This window comes from Falco punctatus (assembly GCF_963210335.1).
Source record: "Falco punctatus genome assembly, chromosome: 1".
NCBI lineage: Eukaryota > Metazoa > Chordata > Aves > Falconiformes > Falconidae > Falco > Falco punctatus.
This window is the reverse complement of record NC_137580.1, coordinates 8,234,634-8,257,778: the sequence shown is the minus strand read 5'-3', so window position 1 is coordinate 8,257,778 and position 23,145 is coordinate 8,234,634. Positions and strand designations below refer to the sequence as shown.

The window sequence follows — 23,145 nt, the reverse complement described above, 5'->3', positions numbered from 1 at the left end:
TAACTATTGCCTGAACGAGAACAGACAGTGAATAAGCTGAAGTGGAAAACATAGAATTCAGAGCTCATGGCAAACATGCCCTCAAGAAAAGATAAAAATTGAGAAATACAGATACATTTCTAACAGGTGTAATTTGCATAAAAATCTTTTTTTTTAGACCTAATTTTGGACCATATCAGCCCCAAGTCAGACTTCTGATGAAAATCTAAGAGATTGCGGTAAAGATCCCGCTCCCAAGTAGCTGAGTCCTAAACTGACAGAGGTTGAAACAATAGAAATCAACATTAACTTCGCACTGACCACTGCTTTTCATGCCATAAGCAAGTTAACTGCTGTACAGATAGAGACATCATTCTATTAATAATTGATGGGTGAATATTAGTTTATCAGTATTGAATGTGAATACTTTTCATGAGTATGTTGCACTGCATAACCTATATTACAGACTGAAATCCTAGAACTTATTTAGAACTTAGCTACAGTGGGAGTCAGTGACGATAATAAGATAATATGTAATATTACATGGGTATTAAGTTTCAAATATACGGTACAAAAGTAGAAGTATATAGTACCATGAAAAAAATAGCAGTAAAACATTATATTGTTTTTAAAGGTCCTTATGGACTTTTCTTTCCAAAGATGCTCTCTGCCTTCAGATGTAGAATGATATTTCTATCGTTACCTTTTGTAGGTTAGGAATATTCGTGTTTAAAAGAATGAGAACACTACTCATCAATATTTAGATTTGAAAGACATGCGAGGAGGATATCTATATCAAACTCCCTCTCAAATGATATAGGAGCACATCAAAATTTTAGAAATAGAGCTACTATTTGCAAACCTAAATATAGATTTATCCTATATATCACAAAACATGTAGTCCCTTTTCTAAATTATTAGTAGAAATCTTAGTCAGTTATTTACAGTCTTTCTTGGGATAGCCAGTTAGAATATTTTGGGTGATTAATTTGTACAATGCTTTTTGTTTACCTCATGCACAAATGCATATATGTGTATGTTCTATAAAAATGATAGTTTTCATACACAAAGGACAAGTGCATTCTTTTAATCTGAATGGTCCTGTAACTTAGAGGCAAATATAAATTGCTCAATAAGGAGCTATGTATGTCTGTCTCCAGTGAATGTCTGTATCTCTCTGCCTCATCAAACAGCAACCACCATGTGTAGGCAGAAGACTCCTGGAAATTAAATAAATTGTGCCATGCAGAGGAAATAAAACCAAGCAGTTCCATAGCACGACATAGTGAAACGATGATATAGCCAGATTTTACAGTGCTTCCAATCTGTCATATACTTGCCATCCTGAATTATATGATACTCTGTAAATCTGCTTTTCACTTTAAAAGTTACAGAAAGAGCCTATGCTACAGCAGATTTGAATTTGAAGGGACATATGCATATATACTCATACATCCAGTGCTAAAAGAAAAAAATTATATTGCAAACTTCGACATTGTAACATTGATAAATATCAGAAATATTTCCATTTAGATTTCCTGACTACATAGCAGTGTTTAATTCCATTTTCACCTACTTTATTTTCTAGAACCTCTTAAAGCCTGACTCCCTGTTATCTTAGCTCATTGTCCCGATAAACTGAGTTCCCTAGGTCCCAGACCTGGTTTATCTTATCTAAGGTACCCTGCCCAGTTAATTCTCATTTATTTTGCAGCAGGATTTATTAGCTGAAGCTTGACAACACACTGAATGCAATGCCTGGACAACTTAGAAGTCAGGCACACAGACCTAACGTCACTCCAAAAAATTGTATTGGCACAAGCTTCATTTTCCCCATTCTTGTCACAATATCCTCTACCTTGGGTTCTCACCTGCCAGCTCTCTCACACTTCTCTCTTCTAAGGAGACCTACTTTCCCCCCTTCCATCTATGTCAGGCAGCTTTCCCTTCCTTTCCCTTTTCAGCCAGGAGCAGCCAACATCGTCATTGCAAAACCTGAAGCATGTGAAGGCTAGAAAAAGTCTTTAGGGAACAGCGATGCTGAAAAATAAAGTGTGTATTTAGCTGCATGAACCTCGGCAAACTGGACAATTTTCAATAAATTGCAAAGAGAACAGCCCTGACAAAGCAGCCCCTCTCTGCCAATCTTTATTCACAGACATAGTTCATAATTATTTTAAATTCAGGCTAGCAAATATTTTTCTATGCTAATGAGTGAATACTTGCAGAGTTTTCCAAAATTGTTCAGCTCAAGTAGTCACATCTAGGCAAGATTTGAAGCATCTGAAAGTAAGTGTCAAGGAACACAAATAGGCATTTCTCCTTATCCCATCTCTGAAAAAGTTAACCTTGAAAACCTTCTTACAGAGACAAAGGTAAGTCAAGCATGTTCTTCTTACATTCTGCAGCTTTTAATTTTTATATGAAGTGCACAGTCATTATCCAATGCTGAGGGCAAGTGTGCCAGGGGTGGGCATGCTGTGTAGATTTCTCACAGTACTATTTCACAAAGGCATTGAACATTTGCCCCAAAGAGAAGAAAGGCATTGAACAGTTGTCACAACTCTCTCAATGGAAGAACAGCAACATTACTGAAAATGTTAGTGATCTATAGTTCATCTTTATTTTACCCTCATATGCTCAGACATGTGGACTTTATAAAAGAGGTCTCAAAGGTAAGGTCACACAGGGAGCAATAAAGCAAGTGTTCAAATACTGCTCTGTACTTGTATTTCAGGCATTAGCTATTATTTCACAGGGACAAAAAGAGGACACCAGTTCCTTGCCTGTTCCTTCATGTCAGAGATAACACTTCAAGAAATGGTGTCAGTGCCAGCTGCGATGATAGATTTTGTAATAGGAAACTGTTTCACTGGGAGACAGACATAGGTCATCAACCTGTGACTCACACAAACATGCTCAGAGATGTTAATGCAGGAAGCAAAACCAAACAATTTTTGGAAGGTTTCTGTTATTTTTACAGATATTAGAGAAAGTTTCTACAAAAGGGAAATGCTGTCTTGAAATCTGTTCAACGTAACATTCAGATACAGCTAAGAAACTCCATCTTCCTCCCAGCACCAAAAGAACCCCACACCAAACCCCCTTGCTGCTAGGAAATTGAATCAAGAGGTACCAAAGATACACCCTCATTTGAAAGCAGTGAAATTTGGTGCTGCGAACCAATGGGGGTTTTGTTTGTTTGCTTAAAAGTATGTAAGAGCCAAAAGACTGGGGATAGTTTTGTTTTCATGTCCTAAAACTTTTCCAAGCTTTTATTTTCTTGGCCTCTGAAAGAATGAAAAACTGAATTCTCAATATTTTTTTTCATGAAATTGTAATGTAAACCGAAATCAGAGTGACTGCAAGTGCTTCAGTTTAAATTCTCAGCTATTATCTTTATAGGGCCTGAAGGACCTGAAAATTTTATAAAATGCATCAAAGTTCAGAGGTAAATGTAGTCAACAGCTTTTTCACCTCTGGCACAATATATTTATGTGCTAATAGTAAAGTTTACTTTTACAAGAGAAGCAAATTACTTACACTTAGTATAAGACTGTGGAATTAACTACTACAGACACTAGCAACTATCTAGATAGTTGCTTGTTTCCATCCCACCTAGTAAATATTTTGGTCTCTGTCTCATAAAAATAAACCAAAATTTCCTATACACAACGGTGACATGAAGAACTTGAATATGAGCACATGGAACATAGCTGGAGTGAAACTCTTATGACAGTGTTGGATAGGCCACACTAAAAGCAAATGGTAATACTTACCAGTAGAAAATAATCACTTAAGACTGATGGCCATATTCAAGAAATACAAATAATTAAAGCTTTGCTCTTAAAATGTTAGTATTATTTTCTTCATCATCCATCCCTATAACAAGAAATGTGGCTCCTCTTGGCTCTCACTGAAAATTTGGATATTGGAGGATGTTACACACTACCATTTTAAGTACAAGGAAGTTGCGGGAGTAGTGGAGAGAAGCACATTTCCAGTACAAGAATACATTTGAAACGCCAATATCTTTCCTGGATTCTATCTTAATTTCATGCATAATGAGATGAACAGAAGGCTATCATTTCATTTCAGTGCACAAGCGATCAGACCCTAGATACCATTGCTGTAGTGAACTTCATACTGAATTTCAATGGAGGAAACTTTCACAGGCCGATGTTAGATATTGTTTGGAAAATTGGTTGGGGACAAGTTACTCACACAGCAATGTAGTAACATTTTCCCCATGGAAGAAAAAACCCACATTATCACTTCAATTATGAACTTGATATCTCCAGCAGCATAAGGCACAAGCAATCCAAGGTAACTCTTCCATCTTGGTCTCCTCTCTGCTAACGTCATCAAGATTTCTAGATGGTTCTTTTCCTTTAAGTGAAGTAGGTACAAGATGCAGTGCTCAGCCTTATACCTGTGACTTGATCTTGTAAAAAGCTGAAAGTCCTGAACAAACATAGACCCAAGGAGTTCAGAATGTATTCTTGTTGAAATTTTTTACATAGCAGATTTTAATGTCTCAAATAATTGGGCTTTTTGTCATCGTTAATCAGGAGTTACTGTTCTAAAATTATGAAGGATGTCAAACAGAATTACACATATTTTTGCCAAGGCCTTTGATAAGGTGGTTTTCTTCATGGAAGTTATGGTCTAAAATTTGGCTGAATACGCTAGGTTTGTGAGACAGGGAAGGTCAGATGGGAAGCCTTATTAACAAGCCCTAGAGATATGGAGGCAAGTTTCTTACCTCTGTAATGTTGCATATCCTTTGTTCATCAAGTATTATGTGTTTTTTTCATTCTTTCATGAAAACTCAATAAGCAACATCTACATAAAAAAAAAAAAAAACAACAAAAACACTTCATTGAAGCATGGGTTAAAGTTCCTCCTTTTCAACCACTGCTTATTCTCGTGTGAGTTGGTAAACACTATCTAGAGGCTAAAAATGCATACCTGGACCATCTATGAGATGTATATTTGAGTCCTAAATAAGCCCTAGGTGTTTTTGGAGGTATGTTCTGTGTGGTGATCAGGCATTATTGACACTTTCACATACTGTTAACCTTTCTACAGAGAAAGGAAAACTTAAGACCATGGTTTGGGCTCCACAGTATACCCATGATTTTAACATGAAAAACAGCAGATGTTTTTTTCCTATTGTGACTTCCCAGTTGGCAGATTTTCTGCTCAGAGGGCCTACCACCTGGGCTTATGCCAACAGAAGTAGGAACAGTTGGATTTAGTCTGTGATTAACAGAATAAATTCCCTTTCCTACAGACAAAAACTCTAGATTTTTATCAGAAGGGATGTGTTAGAGAAAAGTGTTGGCAAAGCCAAGTTGTCAAACTTAGATGTACTGAGGAGGTGACCCTTTTGGAGAAAGAGTCTGCCCTGCTGAGTGCAGAGGGTGCACAGAGTCCCCACCACCAGCATCCCCCAGCTCTTGGCCACCTGAGCAGTAAAAGTCCTCAGCTCCAGGCTCCTTCCCCAATTCCTGCTGCTCTGGGCTCTCATCCTCATTAAGTCTAGTCTCTAAAAATATAACTGACCTAGACGTTCTCTTCACTCTTGTTGAGATACACCTGCAGTACGTTCCTCAGAAGAACTTCAGATATATGTACTGTATGACAATGGGATTGCACTGCCTATAAAAAAAAATCACATCTTACTCTTCTTAGGGTAAACCACAACTATGCTTCCATTTTTCTGCCACAAATTTTGCTGTTCTGGTGATCACTGCTCATATTCAGCAACCATTTCTTTCCTGCACAAAGTAAAACCATTGTCCCCAAAATCAGAAAACATGAGTGGATACACTTACATAGTTTTCACTGCTTTGGTTCATGAGGATTGGCTGGCTGCTTCCACCTTATCTGAAGGATGAGAGCAAGTGTCCATTACAGTTCCTGGACAGAGTTCGTTCTTTGCAGGCAACATCTCATTTTCCTCTGAATGCAGGGGAGGAAATCGTTGTATGTTACGATCGCCCAGCTGTTTCAAATGTTTACTTTGCATATCCAACTGGGATCTGTATCATCTGTAGGTGTATTCTGACCTCATTCCTTTCCTTTGGTTACTGTAATCACAAATTGCCTTATTTTGGGGAGGGAAGACACATTCAGAGGAGAGAAATCTACTTCTCCAGAAAACAATCTAGACCAGGAACCAGGTGCAGGCTATTAGTGAGCCTGGAAAACAATCATTTCCTTCCTCTAAGTACGTGGAAAGCCTGGAAAAGATGCACCACCTTACACACGAGGTACCTTCATGCACACAGTGGCATTGCTGCTGCTTCCTTCCCTCTTCTGCTTGCCCCACTACGTAGGCCATAGACTTTAAAATTTAAGCAGAGTTGATTCGTACACTTCAGCTGTAGGCCCTGCTTCCATTTTTTATGAAAGATTAAGGGCAAACCTCTAGTATAAATGTCTGTTTTCTTACCTGCTTCAGCTTAGCTGTCTGTTGCTGTTCATAAATACCTACTCATTACTAGTGGTACAGTACTGTGTGTCTCATGGCCATGTCAAAATTGATCTGGACTATAAATCAACAATGCTGTGAAACAGAGGAGTGTCGAACTCCTGTGAAAACCTCATCCATGTGATGTTCTACATTACATCCATGCATGCAGCTGCTGTCGTCGTCATCTGAAACTTTTCCCAAGATTTACATTAGGTGTTACCTTCCCCACACCGTTTAAAAAAAACCAAACAAACACAAAACCCCCACCCCAAACCATATTCAGGGCTTCCCTTTCAGGACAGAATCTGGGATTTGGGCTAATGTTAGTCACAGGAAAACATTTCTCTAGCTACTGCTACAAGCGCTAAAGCTCATTAAAGATCTGAGCCAGCTCCTGTGGAAGCCATTGGGAGTCTTTCAGATGACTCCCCTGTGGTTCAAAAAAGGCCCTGAAACACCTATATTTACTTAAAATCACCATTCTTTCCAGTGAGGATCTTCTGCTGTTTCTATATGAAGTATTTATAAAAAAAATATTGAACTATATTTCACAGTGACTCAGTAAATAACTCATGTCATGCTCAGTGCTTTTGGGCAGTAATTAAAGATTTAAGGCATTCAACAAAAATGTCATTGCTTAATTAAAACCAATAAAAATCTTTCCACATTAAAATATTTGCCTGTTGCCACTCAGACTTTGTTCTAGATGTACTAGAGGATTTTTCTAACTAATCTTACTTAAAGCAAGCAGTAAGCTATTTTTCCCTGGATGAAAGCTTTTAAAAAAGTCATATTGCCCTAATCTTTACACCGTTAAGAATGTTAATGTGTATTTATTCTTCAAACGTGTGGTCCCATATGCATTATTTAATTTCATTAGAGATAATGGGCAAATTGATACTCACTTTCATACCGCTTGTGTTTCTGCTTGTGTTTCTTTGTTGGAATTGTGGAGCTATAATCTGGTTATTATCAGACAGAGCATTATATACTGTGTCAGCCTCTACAAGGGGCTCCCAGGTCCCTCTCCAGCAGTTCCTTGGTCTACAAAACACACACATACTCTTAGTACCTCTGAAACAGAAAAAAATCTGAACTTTCTCCTCCCTGCCTGCCCAATGCCATTGCTTTGATGAGTAACACCAATTGTTTCATTGTTCTTGCAGAAGGCTCATTTTCATCACATCCCGAGAAACCACATCGCCATCGAAGCAAAAGAGACAGAATGCCACAAAGGAAGGAGAAACCTGGAACCCACATGTATCGTCCCAGTGAGAAACACAAAGTAGCATCCTGTCATGACCCAAGTTCTAAGGAACTAGCTGGTGTCTTCAAGACCCTCAAATGGTGTATTCTGGGCACTTGGAAAAGACAAATGTTTGGAAGCCTGGTCTACAAAACCTAATGGGGAAAAGGTCACATTAACCTTTATCTATAAGCCTGAAAGTCTATCCCTTTACTTTCTAATTCCTGGTTTTGGAGCTGTGGACACAAAGTTAGAAAGAAAATTTGTGTTTAAAAACACCTTCTTAGGTAAGTATTTGTGTATCTTTCTTTTTTCCTTTTTTTGAACAGTACTTAGGCCTATTCTGAAGTAAGAAGTAGGAAGGGAAAATGACAATTTCACAAAATAAAATTTTGCAAAATCATATGTTTTCACAGAACAGATGGTTCATAACGCAGCTTTTTCACCGATATGGTTACATCAAAAACTATTCTTCTAGCATAGGTATTTGAGCTAGTTCTGTTTGGGCTAGCTTCAGCACTGGCATCAATATAACTATTCCAGTAAAATACTTCGTTCAGCTCTGCTGAATTCAAGTCAGAGTCTTTCTCGATGTTTAAATATCCTGTCACTGATTTCTTTTTGTCCGTTACTTTTATTTGGATATTCAAAGAAGTTTAAGTAATTAGTAGGTTAGGCTTTTTCTTTTGCATAACTGTGATGGCAAATTCAATCATATCATGAATTTTCAGGTGTTATGCATTCTATATTTTAATTTCAGCTAATAAGAGATGAAAGGATTATTAGTAGCAAATATTTTGGCTGACCTTAGAATACTGTATTTCATTTTCCACTTTAAATGGTGGTATGTACATTTTCATTCATTTCTGTCTTTGCTTCTTAGCATCCTAATTTCCTCATAGGCTTCACATGTTTGATATCTTTAAGAAGCCTTTGATCTGTCTTGCACCTTAAAATATTTAATCTTTTTTGATTTGATGTAATCATTTTTGATGGGTTCTTTTGATGTCTCCATTGTATTTATTGCTTTGCTATATCTCTTCACTTTTACTTTCAAAAAGCCCTCTTTGTTAAGAGGTAGACATTACTTTCCCAATGTCACTTTCCTGGCATGTTCATGTATAAGAAATTTGCATCCTTTGTTTTTAATTTGAGGGGCTTTTGGACTATGCTAGTTCTTAATACTTACCCTCTTTCTATGACATCTACGACTGCTAAACACAATGAAAATGTGTCCTCTTGTATTTGGTGGCTGTACTACTGCTGCATCTCAAGATCACTCCTACATTAAGAAAGGATAAATAAAGAATAGCCTCTTCTTAGAATAGTAGAACAAGAACTGCCTGAAATGTTAATAAAATGTCTCTCTGCTTTTTTGCACTGTGCTGTTGACTGGTTGATATATAGCCAGTTGAAGTCTTTTATGTTTTGGCCATTTTTTCTGCCTCTTAAAAGCTAACTCGGAACTACGGAGTGTGCTTCAGTTCTAAGAATCTGAATGAAAATACAGTGCTGAGTACTGATGGCAGCAAACTGGCCACCCAACATGTCTGCATACTGCAAATTGCATACTCTGACCAAAAATTCAGTGGCGTGGTACTTTTCTATAAGAATTTTAATTATGGATGGTTGTACATAACCTTTCAGGAACAGTACACTTCCCTGATTCACCTGGTCTTCTGTAGTTCATAACATTTCTGATAGCTCCTGAGATTTTCTCTAGGAAATGAAAGGTGGGGGTTTGATTTGTTTTTTGTTTGATTGGTTGGTTTGGTTTGTTAGAGGGTTTTGTTACCGTTTTCATAGTACATCAAAAGCATCATTCAGTCTAAAGCCAGATAACATGGATAATTCAGAGAGCCCAGAAGTTGTCTCTGCCATAAAGTTTATTGCAGAGCAGACTGTGGTCATTTAAATGCAGGCCTTGCTCTAAGGCATTGGTATATAGCATCAATGATGCTCTTATTAGATACATAGGTGACATTCTTTTATGACACTGGGATTTATTTAGAGGAAAGAAATCCCCAGCTGATTTATTCATATAGCATTAAGGTTTCTTCTTATGAGCTGCTCAGAAAGGATTTAGGACAACACAGGGTCTATACTCGTTTACAGTTCATAATACACCGGAACTATTTTCCTTCTCAGTGAAAGTCCTGTAACAGAGGCAACCATATCAATTCTTGGGACTTGATTATCAAGCATCTCCCTATAGCTGGTCTGAGTTCCTAGAATCAAGTGACTGGATGAGAATTTCAGCTTTTCTGTTAAGGAAATTGTAGATTTTCTTCCCTCATGACTGTCAACAACAGCTAGAAAATAGAAACCTCTAACCTCACAAACTAAGACCTAAAATGAATTAATAATTTTAAATGTGTACATTTTCAAGACAATTGCACAGGAGACAATGAAGAAATTATCTACGGCAATAAAATCTGCCAGAATACAAAAAAAAAATATGCACTTTAACCTCACCTTTTGAAGTGGTGCTGCAAGTCAATGTCAATGAACCTTCCTCATGTTTGACATTGTAGAAATATATCTTCTAGCATCTGTTACCCATAATTTGCCAGAGGTCAGTGGCCCAGCACAGACACCTTCCTTTCCACAAGCAAAGCCAGAATTTGCAGAAGGGTGGTCACACTCAGATTTTATCCCCACGAAAGAGAAAAGAGATTTCTTTTGTGGCATTTTTGGTAATAATTAATACATTAATTATAAATACATAAAAAATTGAGTGTTATTTTGAATAAAGTATTTGTGTACCTTTCAGGGTGGCAGATTCACATAACCCCTCTACCACATCTTGTTGAATATTAGTTTTATCACAAAAGAAATAATAAAAATTACATTAGAACTCTGTACCTTGCTAGAAGTAAGAGAAATTGGTACAAATGCATCAACAATACCTGTATGTGCCTTCTTTCCATGTAAAAAGAATCTTCACATTATATATGTCAGTCAGCCAACCCTCATCTGTAATTTCAAGGTCTTTATTTCTATTTTAAAGGGAAGATCTGTGAAATAAAGAATACAGTTGAAGTTGTGATGAACTTTAGCAACAGTGGGTAAAATAGAGGGTTTCAAGCTTTAATTATTTGTATGACTGTATCTCAGTATTAATAATACCGAGAAAGGTTAACTACCATATTAGCGCTGATTTTTAGAAAAACGTCATTTTGGGGAAGCTAAATAGAGGGGAGTAACATCAAGATGAAATTAACAACAAAGAAATCATTCTTTCACTGAAGTAAGCCCCACAGACATTGTAATGTAATTTCTCGTTAATGAATGCATTAATAGAACTTTACCACAGAAGAATCCACTGAATTTTAAACTATCATAGATCTTTGTTCAAACTGCGTATGACAAAAACATTTTATATCAATTATATATTTCATTTGCACAGTTGGATGAAGTAATGATAGATACTGAGTTTATTTCCCAGTAACTCTGAAACAGTAATTAAAATAATTAAAATTCTTTCCACAGCATAAAAAAATTGACAATGCAATGTCATTTGCAGATCCATCAGGAGGCTCACCGACATGGTGGGGGTTTTACATGTACATGGCTGCTGAGATCCCAGGTTTGAGGGAGAGAGAATTTATACAGCGAGTATCTAAACCACAGAATGTTCTTTCCCTCCCTTCTTGCCTGTGTACCAAAGAGTTTAGCGTGGAAGATGAACAAAAGTGGTTTCTATTAGTCCTCCTCTATTGCTTTTAAGCAAAGAGCAACCCAGGCTCACGCCGCAAGGCAGCCCCCTAGCCCCATGCACCAATTCCAGCATTAGCAAGAGGCTTACCTTCTACGGACCTGAAGGTTATACAGGTTACCTACCAAGAGCCCAAGGGCCACATCCAATTTGCATATAAACTGTAGACATGTATTATAAGTGCATATAACCATATTTGGTATGCAGATGGAAAATAATGTATAGTGGTTCAAGTTCATTAGCAACGCCAGCCTGCAGTTCTGCTCTTTTGTCCCCATCCTTCAGTTACAGGAAGAGGGCAGCTGGAGCCCACATTATATGACTCAGCAGGTCTCATCTGGCCCTTGGGCTGCACATTACATGCCCCCGCTCCACTGTTTGATGTGCTGAACAATCTCCGATTTCTAACGGGGGATGTAAACTGATAATGAGATTGCTTTAATGCTCTAAACCTCAGTGGCATTATCACAAAGGCCATTTTCTGGCTTTTGCAGTTGCCTGAAAGGGAAATAAACAGTAGAGGTGAAAACAGAACTGTTGTGTAAGTTACAAGACAAACATGAGCTGCTGATTCAGGAGAAAGCATAAACTGGTTGCAGTCAAGTAGCAATTTTGTTTTCTTCTGATACATGTCACATTGAGTATTTATTGAACATGCTGTTCACATGAGCAGTCTCAAAGGAAGTTGCGTCATATTTCCACCAGTCTTAGGAACAACAGATAAGCCCTGCAAATACCTAACAAACATTACAATAGCATATTGTACCACATGATCGTTTTGTGTACAATCACAGCATGCCAAGAGACGCGCTTTACATCAGCAACAAAACCAATGATCTGTTAAATGCAACATTAAACAATCTACTAGCACTTCTGTTTCCAGGTGTTATGACAGTCCATAATTACTTCTCTAGTTCTCACTTAACATTTGGGCTATAGCATAGTTTCTAGTTGTCAGGCATCATGTAATTCTATTTTAAAATTTGCTAAAGAAGTATAATCTTGAGAAACCACAAACAGCAGGGGCCAAATTTTAATAAATATCTCTGTTAATGTCACTTCAGTAACATGATTCCCACTATTTTAATCACAGGGGGTCTTTAACATGCCTTCAGGGACACAGTTAAAGCCAAGAAAAATGTCACGATTATTAACTGACTACAAAGAAAGAAAAGTAAGGAAGCTGTTTAAAGCATTGCTAGAAAATTACTCTCTTAATTAGAGCATTAGAACATTGTTATACTTCTCTCTTCTGTAGTGAGTGGCAATGACGTATATATTTATACCAGGGTAAACATAGAAGACACTGACCTTTACTAAAATCAGCTGGTAATGATTTTCTTGCAACATCCCCGAATTCCTGAAATTTATCTGTGCTGTCCGTGCCCCCTCTGTCCGCTTCTCCCTGTCCTGTCCCAGGTGGAGGGCATGTCACCAACCTCCTCCTTAAGCTACGTGTGCCCCCATCCGTGAACATCCAGCAAAGCACTGGCAGGGGACTGAGCTTCTCTGCACCCAGGGGTGTGCTGGATGCAGGCAGGCGGCACGATACACAGCTGTGCTAAATGAGTACACTGGGACGCCTCCAGGATGATTCGATGGGGGGCTTGAAAAGTACGTGCCACAAAACCTAAACTCTTCTGTGTGTTTGCAGCTCAGTCAGGGCCTTATGTAATGACTGAGGAATAAATTTAGGAAAAAGAAACTCACGCCTTAAATCTCTCCTGTCCCAACAGCCAGGACAACAAGTTTTGCATCCCCAACTTCTTGTGAGACTGGCTCTTTGGCTTTTCACCTGCTGGGATGGTGCACAGCTGCAGTAATAGGGCACAAATTGCAGAGAACTACATATTTTTAGACACCACCATTAGATCCTCATGTTCCACATATCTCAACAGTCCTCGGATGACACTGTGAAGAGGAAGAAAAAATATGCAACAGTACCATACTGAGAAAATGCCTTTCAAACACTTCCAAAATATACCAAGTGTCAGAACACCAGCATGGCGCAGGTGTATGGTATTACACTAACTACTGCATGCTGCAAGTGAAGCCTGCTATGTCAAGTACTAGGGACAAAAAGTGTACATAGCTGAGAGAAAATACAGATTGGTCAGCAATAACCACATACTTCCATGCTTCATCCTTATCTAATCCTCACGCCAGAACTTAACTGCTATTAACTTCAAGATGTCCTTCTAGCCTCTGATGAAGTCTCTCTTCTCTTTTGTTTTAATACCCAGAAAATTCCTGCAGGTACCTCAATACTTGCTCTTACCCTTTCCGCATACTCTGTCCTGAGCTGGTTAAAGCTGTGGTTTATTAGTGCCAAAGACATCCAGCTAAGTTTGACCATCTTATTACAAACACGTGTCACTCTTCCACCAGCTTTCACTGGCAGTAACAAGGGTAATCTTCAGTTTCCAGCATCCACTAATGCTGTAATGAGCCAGAAACCAAAAATCCAGGAAAATTAAATGAAACTGCTTGTGAGCTTGGTGGGTGCAGCTGTATCACCGATTTAGTTTGATGCAGGGGTTCTTTCAAGAGACAGGTCACTCCAATCCCTTGCTCTCCTGGTGGAAACAAGAAAGGTGGAGCAGTCAGCTCTCCCAGCATGCCCAGTGAAACTCAGAAAGGAAACCAGCGTGAAATTCATGCTGATAAAACACAGTGTGGACACAGGTTTAGGCACAGGACAGATGCAATCCATTCTAACCCCACATCAGTTAGTAAAGCAGACACACCGAGTGAGCTCCACTTCTCCCTACTCAAAGAATGAATGAATTGACTTGACAAAACTGTATTGAAGGGTGAGAACCAAGTATAGGAAGATAAACAGAGTCATATATTCTTTCTCATTTTTGTTAATAGTTCCATAAAGAACAAAACTGATGGTCGTGTCAGAAAATGAGGAACAGTCTGTAGCTCAGTGACAATAGAGTTCACCTGAGCAAACCAACGAAATGTGCCTTGGATTGAGCAGCTACCCTAATCCAATGCAAAAGCTTGCAGCCCTTTGGGGGGGAAACATGGAAAAACAGAGCTCTCTGAGCACCAGTACAATTTAATTTTCACTGATCTCTGAATGGTGTCTAAACCTAATATTTATTACTTTACTCTAGGAATTTAATTTGGTCTCTGTTACTAGTAATCAAATCAATCCATTATTCTCTACGCAAAGTATTTAAAGTCTTTCCACTGTTTTCTTGGTGAAACAACTGTTAAGAGCACTTGCTGCCTTCCAGCCTCCCCCTGTAATACCAACCTGCAACCTGTGATTTTTCAAATCATAGGGCTCTATTGCCTACCCAACTAGGTAGCAAGGCTATCCAGTATTATGCCCATCATCTGCTTCAGTGAGCCGCTTCTTGCTTCACTAGCTACTCCATTAGCCTTTCCAGTCTTTCCTGTCTGTAGCAGGGCTAAAGACAGTGTCCATATTGCTGAGGCAATTTCTTAAACAAATTTTTCCTGTACTTTTCAAATCTAGGATTTTGACTCCACAAAGGCTGCAAAATCTTGCACTGGAGGAGAGAGGGGGTCATCGCTTAGCCCCAGGCGTACTTATTTTGCCTAAGCTGCATACTTTATTAATAATATGACAGCCTCTGTTTTATGATATCAGAGTTGGGTTGTTTTTTTTTTTTTTTTTTTTTGATTACAGAAATGTTCCAAATACCATCAAACTTAAAATGAAAGCTGAACACATTTCAGACTGCCCCCCTGACCCTCCTTACTTGCCCTTCTCTGCACGGATGCTGACAGTGTACTCCTCCCCTCCGAGCTGTTGTCAGTCTGGAGCACTCTGGGAAGAGCCAGTCCTTTCTTTTAACCTTCCTGTCACACCTAGGAGTGCCACCGTAGGCAGAATGGCATTTACATGGAAGGGGACGCAAGGTTCAGTAAGCTAAAGAGACCTCAAGGGGGAAGTCACTGTGTAAACCTGCATTTTGGAAAATTTCCTGGGAGACATGATCTGCGGATTAGAGCCTTCAAACATAAGTCTGTGGATTCCCAAGAGTGTTTGCTAATCTCTGGGCACATTATCAAAACTAATCCTTCTTTTGGTCTCTGCTGAAATAAAAAGTGAATGCACGTTAAATTCTTTCAAAAAATGGATGACAATTTCTGGCTCTATGATATCCAGGCTTTGGATCCCAGCTGGATGGAGTCACCTTCCAGCAGTCGAAAGGGTAGCCTGAAGAAGGGTGGGGTTTGAGCTGTATCAGGGATTACTGCTGCTATCAGCTGCCTGTACGTGTGTCTGCTCAGCTTATTCTGAACTGATATTCTGAGCTCTCTCTCACATCTCATGATACCCCATTGAAGGCACTGGAACCCAGAGCAGGATGTGTAAGATATTCCAGAGCTTATCTGTGAGTAACCTAGACCCTTCTTCAGCCTGGCTTTTTGCTTGTTACTGGCAAGTGCTGCCCATTTTCAGACGCTTGTTGCTCGTCTTTGGACCAAATCCTTACAAATCTTAGACTCAGTAATTTGGACTTTATTTTCAATGTGCAAATAAAGACTTCTATGAAATTTTGTGTGATTATACATATCAGGATTTCCAAAGCCTACCACATATGAAAATAATCTAGAAAATAAGAGAAAAATTAAGTTCACAGCTGCTATCTTTGTGTAAATACATGTGGGATTTTACAGCAACATAATAATTTTTTGTATCTTAGGCTCCTTCTTTTGTGTCAGAAAGTGGAAAAAAATTAAGGACCTAGGACATCTCTTTTATTAACAAAAGCCACAGCTGTTAAATTTTCTAAATTTTATAAATATTAAAACAGTTATGACTACCTCTAAATGTTGGTAGAAGATGAGGCAAGTTTTAACTTTTGATTATAATGAAAATATCACCATAATGAGAAAATATAATAAACAATTATTTATGTCTACACAGTACAGAAATATCTTACTTGCAGGAATTCAGAAAAACATATACAGTGGGAGTAGTCTCTTAAATCATTAGTCATTTATCTGCTACTGCTTTTGATCAACTGCTTTGAAACTTTCAGGCAATGAAGTTTATCCTTTGGAAGACTGTCCTAGACTAAACAGATCTTGCAAAGCAAGGATTCAGAAGAAAGGAAGGTATAGATCTGAACACACTATTCAGTGGAATTGAAGTAACGAGGAATGTTACCTTAGGAGCATGTAGAGAGGAAATGGAGTCCATGTGAATTTCCCTGCAAGGAAGGTCTCAAGATAATTACACTGACTTAGAAGTTACAGTAAAGTACTGTAAAATCATACAAGAGAATAAACTCTATGCAGCTCCTGAAGAAGAGTTACTATTGTTAAATAAAACACAAGAGAAGAGGAATTTCTGAACAATATCTATTTTGTTTTGTGAAAGGACAAGATTTATCCCCAGCCTCTGTGAGCACTGGCTACCTGAATGATGCGGATCCACCATGCTTCTTCATTGCCTAAACCAGTATGATAAATTGGATAACGTGCTTCCATCAGCCAGTTAGGCTTAGTTTTGCAGAAACTTCCTGTGCACCCCTACTCTGGATGGACTGCTGGGCAGATTCAGTAATGCTAATCTGCTTATTCCTTATGAACCGTATACGATAATTGCACCGTTTGTGATCCAAAATACAACCATGCCATTCTTTTACTCTAGTCAGTCAGCATGATCTCTGATAAGTAAATCAAACACTCTCTGCAAAGATTTTATAAGGAATTTATTCCCATTTTGGTTGCCTTCTTTTGAGAAGGATGTTACCAGCCGGAACACAGTTAAGAGACTAAACTGATAAGAGTTTTAGACCAGTAGGATTGTACATGATTTGAGGATGTACCAACACAATCCTTTGCTGAACTAAACACATCCTCTAATTTTATTTGTGGTTTGTGATTGGCTTTGGATTCGGGGTTATTTTGGGGGTTTTGTTGTTGTTTTTTTTCCAGTCTCACAGCTCATGAGTTAGCTGTGGGCCAGGAGGTTTGGGAGAGGGGGGAGTATTTTTGGTCCATTTTGCAATGAGTGAGAAAGAGGACAGTGACCTGGCATTTATTTGAATTCCTTACATTACAGATCATATACACAAATATAATTCATAAATGTCATTCTACCAAAGGCAAGACATCTTAGCAGAAAATGCTATGTTATCTGATTACAGTACTAGTTGTTTAATTAATGTAATGAGTAGACAGGACAGTATCAGGCTAAGTAAGTAAGCTGCTAATCTTAATGGGACTCTGTTTGAAAGTGACGTATACTTCTGATCTACTGATGACTTTCGTTATGCTAAGACCAATGATGGCATATTTAAAAATATTCTACGTGCAATTTTGCTTTGCTTTCTTTATATAATTTTCCTTACAAGTTCATCTAAATTATTCTTTAAGTATTTATAGGGTGCTCACCTTCGTGGAAGAGAGTAGCTTACACTCTAAGGCTGCATACCATCAAATTAGATCTGAACTGCATACATAATCCAGGAAATTTCAGCATCTCCTTCAGCTTTGTGCAACACATTTATTCAGGTGGAATTTAATTAAACTGAACAAATTAAAGCTGACTACTGACTCATTTTAAAGCACTGGAGCAGAGAAGTAGACAGTGACACTGGGACAATTTGCAACCATCTAGGACATTTTCATCTCTCAGTAGCCCTCAATTAGCCATTAATAATTTTGAATTTTAAATTTGATTTGCACTGTGTAACAACTAATTTGAGAAGAACAGAGACCTGTTAAGCTATGCCTTTCAACAAGTCTCTCCAAAGGTGAAAACGCCAAAGTACACACTTTTTGACCCCTACAAGCAACTTTATTGACCAATACAACCAACTGTATTGACTAATATATATATATATACATATATATATATATATCACCTCATCATCTTTGCTTTATTAGCTTTTCCTTCATCCACTCAGATCATGACAGAACATAAACTGTGCTGTCTATACCCGGATTATAGAAACTGAGGCTACAGCTAAACGAGCCCTTTGTACACACATGTCTGTACTTATCAAATTATAACTACAGAAACTGCAGAAACAACGGCTATTCAGAAAATCCTTTGCCTCTCCCAAACAAAAAAGATTTGTTTGCTTGTCTTTACCAGTCAGATGTAACTCAAACCAAAATCTGTAGCAAGCAGTTGTAAAAGGCCAGTACAAAGACCATATGTTCGCTCATTCCATGTGCTCAGACTGGCATACATGCTGCCAGGTTCAGTGTCTGAGCAGTATTTTCCCCGATCAATTGATCTACTTCTACTCTTGCTTGTAGAGGACCACGTCACAACCCTATGGCATTAACAACTCTATGAAAACCACACCTGACCATGTTTAACATAACCTGTTTTGAAAAGCCTCCGGTGAGGAAAGTCCCACAACCTCCACGAGTAACCCATTCTAGAGCTTAATTCTCCTTGCACTAGGAAAGGCTTTCTGACTATCTAAACTGATCTTCCTTGGTGCAATCTCAGGCCATTATTTCCTTGTGTGCCAGTGGATATGAAAAATAGCTCTTGCCTTGAAACAATCTACATATTTGAAAACTGTTACTGTACCTCTCTTCTATCCTCCTTTAGAAAAAAAAAAAACAAAACAACAACCACTAGTTCTGAGTCTTTTCTCCTAGATGGTGCTCTCAAGCCCTCTGAGCATTCCAGCAATGCTCTCTTACAGAATAACTCCTCCTTGTGTTCCCTCTGGAGCTGCATGGCTCTGCACTGGACCTCATTGCACAGAAATTGCACAGAAGCTGTGCAATTTCCAAGACAGCCCCCAAAAGGTAAAGGAACTGACTTACAAGACTGGATGCCCAGAAACCTCGCTTCATAAAAATGAAAGTTAAACCAGCTTGAGCTCTGACGCATGGCAGGGTCTCTAGATACCACCAAAATGCAGGAACTGTAGTAACTGAAGAGCAGCAACAGGTTAAAGATTCCACGTTTCCCCAGAAAACTGGAGCGTACAAAATAGCCCTGGTATATGTTCCCATAAGTTTAACCATATTCAAAATAAAATCTGTCTCTGAAATAAGCATTTGGAAAGCAGAAGGAAAACATAAATCATCATGATTGCTAAAACAAGTTAAAAATAATGGATGAAACTAAAAATGAGCATCAAATAGCACAGAACATTTCAACAGAGTAAAATAGTGCTCAGAAAATGTTCACAACATTTGAACAGCTGAGAATGATTTTCCCTTTACTGAAAAAGACCTGTATGGAAACGACTGCAGGAAGAAAAACTGGTAAGGAAATTTACAATCAAAATCACAGGGGAAGAAAAGAATCAGAGTTGGCAGTATCAAAAAATATAGGAAAAAGGAAATGTTCTGATCTACTGTTAAAGATCAGGAGCACTTAACTGACAAGGCAGATAATACACAAATGATTTCCAATGTTAAAATTTTCCTACATACTAACAGAGCCATCTTCAGTGTGGTTTTATAATCTCATGTGCAAAACCACAGAAGCTGTCCATAAACAGTACATGAGAGAAGCACAAAGCTCCTGTGTTTGACATGGTGGAGGTCTGTGGAACTGCTCTATATGCTGAGAGTTGGGGTTGTCCAGCCTGGAGAAGAGAAGGCTCCAGGGACACCTTACCGTGGCCTTTCAATACTTAAAGGGGGCTTATAAGAAAGATGGGGAAAATGTTTTAGCAGAGCCTGTGCAATAGGACAAAGCGTAATGGTTTTAAACTAAAAGAGGGTAGATTTAGACTAGATATAAGGAAGAAACTGTTCATTATGAGGGTGTTGAAACACTGGAACAGGTTGCCTAGAGAGGTGGTAGATGCCCCATCGCTGGAAACATTCATGGTGAAGTTGGATGGGGCTTTGAGCAATCTGGTCGAGTTGAAGATGTCCCTGCTTATTGCAGGGGGGCTGGACTAGATGGCCTTTAAAGGTCCCTTCCAACCCAAACCTTTCTACGGTTCTGTGATTGTATGTGTAGTCCTATACTTCATGAAGCCAAGAAATACTCATTACATGGCTAAAAGCCTAGGGCTACCCAGAAAAACTGTAAATCAGGTTGTTTAATTTCAGTTGTAATTTAACTATGCAGAAGCCAAATCAGGACAGACTTGAAAAGCAGGGCCGTATGCAGAACTTCCCATGTACTTTGATGACTGGAATTTAATAGAGCTATCGTTCTCTTTTGCATGAGTAATATTTGTTACCAACCTAGTTCTATTAGATTTGTAAATTGTTCATAAGCAAAGTCTCATTGTCTTTAATACATTTGCTGTGCGTAAGATCTCCTGGAACAGTTTAGAAAACTAATTGTCAGGCTATTTTTGGCGAAATGTTTGGTTTATGTGTTCTCAGATTTGGATGACGGGTGGTTGCTGTAGTGTTTCAACTTTCATATTGGCTGAAAATCTTCTTGCAAATAATAACAAATCCTCATCCCCACCCCCTTTGTCATGGCATGTCCAGGAGGAATTCTTAGATGCATAATTGATCCATCTCAAAGAATTAAAACATCTGAGACTCATGAACATTTGTACAATTGTTCAGTAGAAGATGCTAGAAGGCTCATGACTGATAATTAGTAGCCTGCTATGGAGCGTAACTATTCAAAATTTGACACCTGTGCTCAGAAACATACTTGTATTTATTAATCTGATTTAAAACCTCTGTTTATTTTTGAACCAGCTGTGGACACTAGCTCAGAAACTATTTTTACTACTACATTAAAGTACAAAAAATAGACAGTGCAGATGCTATGGGCATGATGTTTGGCTAGGATAAATCAACAGATTTTATACAAAGCTGTACTCCCTTTGACAACTGCAGAGATTTGGCCAAAGATATTGAACAGACTGTTAATAGATCTTTTTGAAGCTATTAAGAATTAGACAGGGTCTCTACCTCTTTACTTTTGATATTAATGACATAAAGGCATATAAAAGTGATGTTCCAACTTCTTCAAATTATCATTGAGCAGGAAAAGGGCAGAATGATACCTATGAATAGACACAGAAGGAGTTAATACACTAATCACTTGATTTGATGACTGTGTCAGAGTTCAGTGCACATAAATAGTTCATGAATGAAGCATAGAAATGGAATTATTTACTAATAGAAGAGAGCACTAACGTAATCAATAAACACAGAAGAGATTTAAGAGTTAAAATATTGGCCCAAATGTTCATCTCTAAAGACTGCAGAGATTATGAAAACACAGTCTGTGCAATAACTATGAAGCTAAACGATTAAGCCCCTTCCTAGATTCTAGAAATGTCACTTTTCAACTGTGCTCTCTCTCACAAACCTATAATGTATCATATAATGGAAAGCATACTTATGTAATGTGAAATAATATGCAAATAGTAAATTCTGCATTTACGTGTCATTATGCAATATTTTTGGTCTGGAATACTTAAAATTTAAAGTTCTAGTCTGACAAACATTTCACAGATCTTGTTACCAGGTATCTTCCTAGCACAGTTAATTGGGCTACACAGAATAAATGATGCCTGGTTGTAAGTATTTGCAGGATCATCCCTAAAAGAGACAATATGACAGGTTTGGAATTCAGTGTTAAATGCTACCTAATCAAACACTGAAGAAGTATCATAATAAATCATTCAAAGTAAAGGAGGACTAGATGATACTAATCAAGATAAATTATATTCGACATATAAAAATGAAATATTAACTTGAGCCATTCAGCATGGTACAAATGACTGGGTATAAAAATAACAATCAAGACAGTCACTCAGGATTCAAACCCAAAAGAATTTAAAGGTAATGGACATTATTCTGACAGAGATTGTATTGTTATTTGGACTGTTCAAGGTGTCTAGCATTTTCCCCAATAAGTGCTGTGTCTACCATTTAGCACCCAGAAAGAATTTTTTGAGGTTTTTTTCTTTCCAATAATGTCTCCAGTTGTAATTTTAAGGAAAAAGTGAAGACATGGATTTCTGCCCGCCTACACTTTCCACAGTTCAGATTAGGAATTCTTTCCTTGCATTATACATATTAATGTCCTTGGAAGATAAACAGATTTGTTAAAGTATCCTTACAAGGTGATACTGTTTAGTATTTAATTAGTTATTCCCCAAAGTTTAAGTATTGGAAAAGACATCCCAAAAGCAGCAATGCTTCCATTTCTATGGCCATTGACAAATTTGTATTTGTCTACATATTTTCAAAATCTACTATCACTTACATAAGTATTTTTTGGAAGACAAAAATATTTTTCTTAGTAGATAATCCTAGAAAAATTTAAAGAGATACACCCAAACTGTTGTTTTCCTCATGTTATTATGTATAGATGTAACTCAACATTGTTATAGCCTTTGGAGATTAACAAGAAAATAATGTCTCCATTTTTTGTTTGTTAAAAAGGCTATTTACCTTTTTCTGCTGACAGACTATGTGTAGTTGTTTTCCTTGCTCAGCCCATGTATAATAGGTTTGTTTTGTAGTTTCTGTGCTCTTCCCTGCAATGGCAGAACGGGAAAAAAAAAAGGAAAGTGTAATTCTAATTCCACAGAAATTAGCTGACAAACTCTCTAGTAGGTAAGATGCTTTTAAGAGTTCTAAGAATGACCAGATTTCAAGTTCATGGTGTTCTCTTAATGCTTGTAAAAGCTATTAACTCTGACAGCCTGCAAAACTGAAATCTTTTTTCGTTACCTCTTTTGTAGAACAAATGCGGCTGTAGTACAAGGTTTCCCAGCTTCTCACACAAACACCTTCCCTTTTTTCAAAAGATCA

General features: G+C 38.0%; 1 long non-coding RNA gene across 6 annotated transcripts in view; it reads right to left on the bottom strand.

Annotated features, from left to right (window-relative positions):
* LOC308060847 overlaps positions 1–23,145 on the bottom strand; it is a 60,018-nt gene that overhangs the window by 10,183 nt on the left and 26,690 nt on the right. For 2 of the 6 annotated variants that reach the window (XR_013926934.1, XR_013926939.1), the window contains one exon: positions 3,759–23,145. This exon is cut by the window's right edge. This is a non-coding gene — a long non-coding RNA (uncharacterized lncRNA). The remainder of the gene's footprint in view (positions 1–3,758) is intronic. The other 4 variants (XR_013926936.1, XR_013926935.1, XR_013926937.1 and 1 more) reach the window with 4 other exon arrangements.